Source organism: Sarcophilus harrisii, chromosome 5 (genome assembly GCF_902635505.1).
Source record: "Sarcophilus harrisii chromosome 5, mSarHar1.11, whole genome shotgun sequence".
Classification (NCBI taxonomy): domain Eukaryota; kingdom Metazoa; phylum Chordata; class Mammalia; order Dasyuromorphia; family Dasyuridae; genus Sarcophilus; species Sarcophilus harrisii.
In genome coordinates this window covers 45,874,393-45,884,555 of record NC_045430.1, presented here as the reverse complement: position 1 = coordinate 45,884,555, position 10,163 = coordinate 45,874,393, and positions in this window count along the sequence as shown.

Below are 10,163 nucleotides of genomic sequence, written 5' to 3'. Positions count from 1 at the left end.
AAATCCTTTTTATATGTTTTTTTTCCTCTTTCTTTTTTCAGTTCTTTCACATCCTAGACCTATTCAGGTTTGCTTATGACCTTCCTAAGATGTAGCACCTACAATAAATATACTTTACCCTGAGGTCTGAGTAGGACCAAGTATCATGGGATTATCACTTTCCTCATTTTGGAAATTTGGTTTCTCTTAGTATAGTCTTTCTCCATTGTACAACTCTGGATTGTCAATCCCATGCTTGTCACCATGATGTCCATCTCTTAGAGTGTGTTTTTTTCTTCACTATTTCAAATCAATGTCACTTCTCAAACTATATCTTTATGACTTGGATATTTCAGCCAGAATCATCAGAAGGATGATCTTGCCCATCCTATAATGACTATATTTTATTAATGACACTTATGCCTACTCCAGTATCTTTCTCCCAAAAGCAATGTCCTGTGATTGGGGTGAGAGAAGAGGGGATGGAGCAAAAAAAGGGAGTCTGCTTATGGGGTTCCATGCCCTAAGATTATTAGATTTCTACCCTGCTTTGCTCTTCTCGATGAATTTAGTCACATCTAGTCCCAGATCTTTTCTCATTTATTACTGACTAGTAATAATTTTCATGTTCTCCATTTGTAGAAGTTTAACTTGCACAAGAACTGAGTTTAAGTTCTCCTTCACATAGTCACTACCTATGTGGCCAAGGGCAAAGCTTTTTAAATCCCCAGATTATATATCTTCATCTGTCAAATAGGAATAAGAAAGCTTGTACTCCTCATCTCAAAAAGTTTTTGCAAGAAAAGTGATTTGTAAACCTTAAAGTACCAAGTGTAAATTATTTTTATTTTTCCATTACTTACTCCCTCCCCCTTTCTCCCTCCTTCCCTTTCTCTAAACAAAGAAGGGAAGAAGATTCATAACCTTATAGACTTAAAAGTGGAATGTTCTGTAGAAGTCACAGAATACAATCCCCTTACTTTTCAGATGAATAAATTGATGACCGGAGAGGTTGTGACCTGCCCAGAGTCACACAGCTCGTAAGTATCTGAGTCAGGATTTGAACTCAGGTTTTCTTTGCAAGAAGCTTGCAACTTCAAGCTCATCACTCTATTGGCTATAGTACCTAACTGGCTAACTTAGTTTAATGCCTTCATTTTACAGATAATATGTAAAGTGTGGGTTAGCACCTGGATGCCTTAGAATCAGCTGGAGTCAGGATAAGCAAAAGTCCTTGGTCTTTATTCTTGGTCTTTAGGGGGAGAAGTGAAGGGAATGGACACAAGATCTTCAAGACCTTCCTTCTCCTCATCCACAGCCAAAGTGACTCTGGCTTGTCTTACTCCACCCCATAATCCCTCCTACAATTATCTGTATACACCAAAAGATAGAGCCAGCACAGAATAGTGGAAAGGACCATTTTCCAAGCATATGCTAATAGAGTTATTGTCCAATTGGTAGTTAGCCTTAAGTGCTCGGTTGTTTGATTCCAGTGTACCTATTCAGAGTTTCAGCCCTTTACAATAATGAAATTGAGACCTAGAGAATTGACCCATTCAAATTCACAAAGGTAATAGTACTAGTAGTAGTTCAGGAGTAGTAGTAGTAGTAGTAGTAGTAGTAGTAATAGTTGTAATAGTAGTAGTAGTTTAATAGTAGTTTTAGTAGGTGTAAAATAGTAGTAGTAACAGCAGCAGTAGTAGTAGTCAGAGTGTGATATGAACTCAGTTCTTCTGCATCTAGAATCCATTCTTTTTCTACACTCCACCTATTTAAAGACTATAACTACCAGAAAGAAATGAGGCACTATGTATAGTGAGAAAAACAATTGCACAGAAGAGGATATACAGGAAGATGACAGGAAAAAATAATGATGAATGTTGGAGGAGATGTGGGAAAAATGGGATATTGATGCATTGTTGGTGGAGTTGTGAATGAACCCAACCATTCTGTAGAGCGATCTGGAATTATGCCCAAAAAGTTATCACACTGTGGATACCCTTTGATCCAGCAGTGCTACTACTGGGCTTATACCCCAAAGAGATACTAAAGAAGGAAAAGGGACCTGTATGTGCCAAAATGTTTGTGGCAGCCCTGTTTGTAGTGGCTAGAAACTGGAAAATGAATGGATGCCCATCAATTGGAGAATGGTTGGCTAAATTGTGGAATATGAATGTTATGGAATATTATGGTTCTGTAAGAAATGACCAGCAGGATGAATACAGAGAGGCTTGGAGAGAATTACATGAACTGATGCTAAGTGAAATGAGCAGAACCAAGAGATCATTATATACGTCAACAACGATACTGTATGAAGATGTAATCTGATGGAAGAGGATTTCTTTGACAAAGAGACCTAATTCAGTTTCAATTGATCAATGATGGACAGAAGCAGCTACACCCAAAGAAAGAACACTGGGAAATGAATGTAAACTGCTTGCATTTTTGTTTTTGTTCCCAGACTATTTTTACCTTCTGAATCCAATTCTTCCTGTGCAACAAGAGAACTGTTCGGTTCTGCACATATATATCGTATCTAGGATATACTGTGACATATTTAACATATATAGGACTGCTTGCCATCTGGGGGAGAGGGTGAAGGGAGGAAGGGGAAAAGTCAGAATAGAAGTGAGTGCAAGGAATAATGTTGTAAAAAATTACCCAGGCATGGGTTCTGTCAATAAAAAGTTATAATTAAAAAACAAAACAAAACAAAAAAACCTACCTTCCACTTTTGAATAATCTTCCTTTTACTATGTTGGATTAATTATATCCCTTGTCCTTAGTCATTTATATATCACCTTCCCCATTTTAATGATTTCCCTTTGAGAACATGACATGGTTATCTCTAATCTGTAGCATAGTGCTTGGAATATAGTAAATATTAAAATAATACTTGTTGACTGACTAAATGATGAAGATAATAGAAAGGTGAGAGACCAGCTACTTTGACATCTATTTCTTGGCGGTCTTTATGTAGTCTGACTTCCCCCCCCCCTCCACTGGTCTAAGATTTATCTCCTTTCCTTCCTTCCTTCCTTCCTTCCTTCCTTCCTTCCTTCCTTCTTTCTTTTCTTCCCTCCTTTCTTCTTCTCTCCTTCCTACATTCCCTCCTTACTATATTTCTTCTTTCTTCCCTCCTTCCCTTCCTTTCCTCTTTACTTCCCTCCTTCCCTTCTTTTTCACCTCCCTCCCTCCCTCCCTCCCTTCCTTCCTTCCTTCCTTCCTTCCTTCCTTCCTTCCTTCCTTCCTTCCTTCCTTCCTTCCTTCTTTTTTCTTCTTTTCCTTCTTTCCAGGGCTAAAGAAAAAAGGTAAGGGAAGAAGGGTTAGGATTGATCCCTAGTTGTACCCTACCTACTTCCTCTTTAGAATCCTTATCTACTGTGACCCAATTTTCTTTAAGAGTGACTGAAGAAAAGATATAGATTGTAACAGAGTTAAATTTGTGGAGATTATAAATTGATTTGTTATCAAGGGGTTTTTACAATACCTATTTTTACAATCAAGTAGCCGACAAAAAAATGCTGATGAACAATTATTGACCTTTTTCAGTGATGAGGGCCCAGGTATTGGAAACCTAATGCTCACTCTTTGAGATCTGTACTCTAACCAATACCAAAAGTTTCTTAGGAAATAAAAAAAGTTCTCCATGGTTTTTAAATAGTAGGCAAACTCTTATGCCTACCACTCATAGGGATAAGATTGATTATCTCATTAGTCTGGGCTGAGGGGTGGTGGTCAATGCAGTGTGGACTACCTAATTAGAATCTCGGCTCTTTTTTCAGAAATCAGGAAAATTTTGCCTTTCTCCCCTTTCCTTTCTGAGGCTTAAATCTGATTATTTTATCCCTCTGCACAATTAATTTCAGTCCCTCTTGTAATTTTTCCCTGCTCTTCACAGTTTGGATCCTTCCTATTTTTCTGGTCTTATTACATTTTAGACCTTTAATACAAACTTTGTAAATTTCGCCATTTTGGCCTATTTGAAATTCCTGTTACATGACACTCTTATTTCCAGCTATGTGCCTTTACAATAGTTCTTCCCCATTCCTGGGATTTTACTCTTCCTAACTCGAAAACATAGAATCCCTGGTTTCCTTTAAGTCTCAGTGCAAGTGCCACCTCCAGCAGATTTTTCTTAGTTACCCCAGCTACTAGTGTCTTTCCCTTTAAGGTAATCACCTATATGTTTTATATTTTTTGAATACATATTTATTTATACATATTTTCCCTCTATAGGAATGTAAGCTCCTTTAGGTCAGGTACTGGTTTTTACTCTTTGTTTGTATTCTCAACATTTACCATTATGCTTGGAATATGTCTTTCAGTAATATCCAATTTTTTGTAACTTCAAGGACCTAGAATGTTAGACTCTTCTATCTTCCACTATTTCTTGAGGTCTTTTCAAGTTCACATTTGCTGTTTTCATAATACTATCAGTTTTATCCTCTGCTGTCCCTTTTTCTTTTTACCTTTAATCTTTCGCAACATCAGGTTCTTTTCCAGTGAGACCCTTCTCCTCATGTAATCAAGGTATTTAAGCTTCAGTTTCAGTATTTGACCTTTGTTTGGAATATAGTAAACATTTAATAAATGTCCATGTTTGATTTGATTTGACATCAATCATGTGCATGTGGTATATGGGATTAGCCACAAAATCATAAGTTAACTATATACATAAATATTATTTATCAAATCCATTAGAATAGTCTCTATGCTTGTTATTCTCTCAAATAAGAGAAATTCTTAACTAGTCTATGTTCATGTCTCAAATCCAGGCACAACTTAGGTAGCAGATTCAGCCTCTCCTACCAAACCCTAACAAGTATGTCTAATTCAGTAGTTAACAGGCACTTTTCTATTCATAGACTTCTTATTAAGTTAATGTCCATCCCCGTGGGACTCAGAATTATGGATTTGCCTTTGTCTCTTTCCTAAGCACAGTCACCAGAAATCTTGACTTAGAGCCAGTTGCTACAATATCCCAATCATGTCTTCCAGTTGCTATGTTCTGGTCAAGCATTTGCACTGTCCTGCCTTTTATTTCACCTTTTGAAATGTCATATTACAGTTGCAATTACTATCACACAGTGTTATCATGAAAAAATACTTGCAGGGACAAAAGTCAGTTCTATACATGTGAATGCCTCCTTAATTTCTCTTTGCTTCTTCCTTTCTTTTAAAAACATCCAGGCCTCAGTTTTACCTTCTTCACTCTTTCCTTACATCCCTACCCCATTCTCTGAGTCTTTTCTTTTTCTTCAGTTTTATGGTCCAAACCACCCTCAAACTTGTAACATTTTTTCCTTCACCCTTCTCCTAATGGAGAGTAGAACGAAGACTTACAAATATTGTAAGTAACCTGCATATCTACTATTCTGGCCAATAAAACAATTTCTCATTAAGAAAGAAAAGTGAGGCTCTCTTGTCAACAAAAACTGGTTGAAGTCCTGATGACCTTTTAGAATTAAGATTAATGGTCCAAACAAATAGTATTTGTAGGTAGTTGTGATAATAATAGATTAAGGGCAATCCTAGATTCAAACTGTAATTACTCATAAGGATTAATTTTAATTTTATCAATCAAAAGAGGTGAGTAATGTGACATAGTTTGTTTTAATTAAACTAAATAAAAGTTTAAAAACATTCATAACTAGAAACACTTATATAGCTATACCTAGGAAACCATGCTTTCAAAAATTGTCATGTAATTGCTTTTGCTTTCAGAGGTTTTTTTTTTTTTGCATTCCTTAAGAAGCATCTGGAGAAGTTAGAATTAAATATTATTAAAGGCAATTTGGGATTATCTTTAATTAATTCAATGTCTTGGAAGAGCCCTCTCTGATACTGCCATAACAAATCTAAAAGAATCTCAAATTGGGAGAATTAATCTCCTTACCCCATAATTGCCTTCAAGTCTCTTCTTAAGGACTAAATCCATCCATTAGAGATACTTGGGAAACACCCCCCACCCCACCCCCTCACCAGGGATTTATATACTCTTTTCAAATAACGATGCTAGTGTTCTGAAATCTTTTTTTTTTTTTTTTTTAAAGACATAGAACCTTTTTTCCTTTATCTATTTTTTCTTTTTGTCCAAGCTACTACAGATTTGTTTTTGAAATGCTGGAGAAACTAAGGCAAGATAGAGATTAGAGAGTTTTCAATATTTTATTTGAAATGGAGAGATTGTGCTGGGGGCATGCTGCCCCCAGGGCTGATGTCCAAAGCATCCAGCAACTAATATGTGCTTCCCATAAAGTACATATGCACGTGGCTCCAAGCTACCAGGGGGTAGACTGAGGCAGGGGTGGAGTCAGAACATTGAGAGAGGGAATGGACTATCAATTTGGTTCTGACAGGGTGTGGGAGACATGAGACATTCTGATATGTTGGGATGGAGAGACGTACTGGACATTCTAATGATGTCTAAGACAGAAGGTCTTTCTCCTTCTCTGGATCATCATGAGTAGGAGGGAGGGATCATGTTGCAGGATTAAGCAGAACAATAAGGAACCAAGGCAGAGCAATTCAGGGAAACCAAAACAGGACACTTTAGGGAAACTGAGGCAGGATAATAAAAGGGAACTGTGGCACAACATTCCATACTCTCTCTTCTGAATATTCAAATAATTGAATTACCTTCCTCTAGATACCTGGAAGGTTTTAGCACCATAATTTTGACCAATCCTATGTGAAGCAGATAAACCAAAATAAAACTAGAAAAATGCAAGGACTTATGGAAAGGACAAGTCTCTCCCTGATAACCCCAGAGTTAATCAGCAATACAAAGGTTCCCTTTTGCAAACATGTCAGGTCCTCTGAAGTTCTGGAGCACCATCTCAGCCAGAGAATCCAGTTTGAGATAGACAGTTCACTATGAGTTAGGTCTGTGCTTAACTTAACTCAGCCTCTGCTTATAGTGCTGCCCATTCCAGGGAAGAAGGGGGAGACTTGAAGTAGTTCTACCTGTTCTTGCCCAGAGGAACAGACAGGGCTGCTACTAGGATACAGGAAGGATCCAGATTTCTGAGCAGAGTTATCAAGAGTAGGCACAGTTAGACCAAGGCAGGCAAACCCTGACCTTTTAGAGGCCTGATACTAGGCCTAAGGTCCTTTAGGAATGCTGAAATACTAATTAAGGAACTGGGGTTACAGTATTGGAGAAACAGATCAGAGAGACTGCCAGTCCCAAGACAGGTGTCTGATTTCCAGTTGTTTCTTAAAAATAATCCCCAAAACTGAGTCTGCCAGGGCAATTCCAACAAAATAAGGGATTTCAAAGTTAAAGCATAACCAGTAAATCATAGTCCAATAAATTTAAGCAAGGAGTAAAAACAAAAAGGACTGCTTAAAGGACTTTCAATTCAATCTGAACTAGTGAGATGGGGGTGGGGTAGAAGTGACTAAGGCAAAGTGAATAGGAACTAGGGGTTCCCATTCTTTCAGATAATTTGAGAAAAATCTACCAGTATCCCCAATTTCCTATCTCCTCCTGCCTTTTTTTTTCTCACAGAAAGGAATTATCAAATAATCATCCCACATATAAATCCCAAAAGTGAATCAAAATTCCTATATATAACAGATTAATACAGTAGGGTTTCCTAAAAATCCCACAAACATAACAGCAATAGTTACACAATTTTAACAATTTCCATCCTAAATCTTAAACACATAGTAATAGATAACCCAGAAAGAGTTTAACAGTCATTCATCAACCATTTCCCAATTCCCCCATATCAGTAGGAGTAGGGGAGATGGTCTCTCAAAAACTGCTTCGTGCTGAGGATGGGATGAGACTCTTAGTCCAGGGAAGGGACAGATGTGGTGGGGCATGCTGACAATCAAAGCTGATCCAGGTTCCAGATATGGTTGTAATTTGACCAAAATCTAGGGGAAAAAAACCACAAATCTAACAAATAAAGGTTAGAATAGTCTGAGATAGAAAGACTGGTCCACAAGAACTGCTACAAGATGTGGGGAGGCCAAAATAGATTGGCCAGCTGCTTCATGTGAAGAGATGCTTATCTCAGACAATGGCAAAAGGATGTCAGCTATAGTCCTAATATACCCCTTCCCCAAAAAAACCCCCAAAAAACAAAAAAACCAGCAAGTTAGGTTTCACAGACCACAGTTAATTGTCCTTTAAAAACATTTGAATATCATAGATAACTTGTAATGTTAACAAATTACCCAATGTATTTCAAAAGGTAACATACTTTACCTAATTAAAGGCACATGACTCCTTTCAAGAAAGTTAACAAAACTTCCCTATAACAAGCCATTGTTCTTAAGATGTTATACTCAAAGATAACCTAATCTAGCCTGCATAGGCACAGTAAAATTATTTGCCACAATTTCAGAATCACCCTAAAATTTTTAATCAAATGTTTTCTCCTGCCTGAGTTTCAATCATATAAGGTTTTATTGCCCTTTACTCTCTACAGGCTTTGAAAATCTGCTCCAAGGAAAAATCATGTGCCAGTTTTAAAATAGCCAAGCTTTCTGTTCTTTTTTATCTACAAATTAGTACAACAGGTTAAAAGTTTAAAATCACAAGCAAATTTTATACTAAGCACAGTTGCAACATTGAAATAACCAATTGCCAAACTTCTTAATCATTGTTCTTAAAACTTAATAGCTCTTTAACAAGTCACATAGAACATAGAACACAAATCACACAGACATAGATTGCACAGTTACAACATTAAACAAAACATTTAACACATATAACCAGAGTGCCCAAAAAAGCACTCAGAATCAGATGTGTCTTAGAAGACACCAAAACCAGAAGGGATCATCCAGCATCCTAGAATGATACCCTTCTCAGAATTTAATGCCTGTTGGCATTGTATTATTCTGAGAATGCAGATGCTAGCTCAGACAGACAGAACAGGTGAACAGATCAAATTATGCCCTAAAACATCCAGATTTATTCTCTGTGGCTTAAAGGAAGGTGTCCACTGTCGGGGCATGGCTGTGGCTGAAAACTGCTCTCTTTCCCGGAGACTCTGGATAAATCCAGAGGGCCAGCCTCTCCAGGACAAGAACCCAGATCCTGAACCACCCCAAGGCCCAAGATGGAGACCCAAAGGTCTCTAATCTCTAATCCTGCTCTCATTTTCTAATATCTCGCTAGGGCCTCCAAAATGTAATGCTGGAGAAACTGAGGAAAAAATAGAGATTAGAAAGTTTTAAATATTTTATTTGAAATAGAGACATTGTGCTGGAGGCATGCTGCCCCCAGGGCTGATGCCCAAAGCACCCAGCAATTAATGTATGCTTCCCATGAAGTATATATGCACGTGGCTCTAAGCTGCCAGGGGGTAGACAGAGGCATTTGACTATCTTTTTCTTTAGTATGCATGAATCTGTACTCCTCACGTCATTTCTTAAAAAAAAATAAGAATGTTATTAATATCATTAATCATGACATTAATTTCAGGATCCTGAAATTAATGTCATGATTAATGATATTAGTAATATGGTCCTGCTTCTTAGTATTGAACCCTCCCTTATTTATAAGCAAATAAATTAATAAAACTAAATAAAAAGGAGAGGAAGGGAAATAAGGGAAGTATCAAAGAAAATAAACATTTATATGGTGCCTACTATATGCTAGGCACTGTGCTAAGTGCTTTTAACTAATATTTTATCATTTGATCTTCATAACAATCCTGTGAAGTAGACATTATTATTATCTTTATTTATTACAATTATGATAAGAGAGGCAAACAGAATACATGACTTTCCTAGCATCACACAGCTACTAAATGTATGAAGCTAAATTTCAACTTAGGTCTTCCTGACTTCAGGCCCAGTGTTCTATCTACTCCACCCTCCAAAATGTCCCAGAACAGTACAAGTCACCCATCTTGCTGCTCTGCTTCTCATTAATGACTTTATTGATTTGGGACATTAGCTTATCCTGTCTGGAATTTGAGGGAGTCAAGGCAATATTAAGGTGAGAACACAGTCTCTGGAGTCAGAGAACTTCAAACTCTGTTCAGCTCCCAATTCTGATGCTTGTTTATTATAATCTGCATGTTCTTGGGGAAGTAATTCGATTTTCTTGCCCAAATGTCCTCATTTGTAAAATATTATATCATATACTCTGGGAGATTCCTTTCAGCTCAAGTTCTATAGTCATACATTTTATATGTTCCATTAGACAAACATAGTTC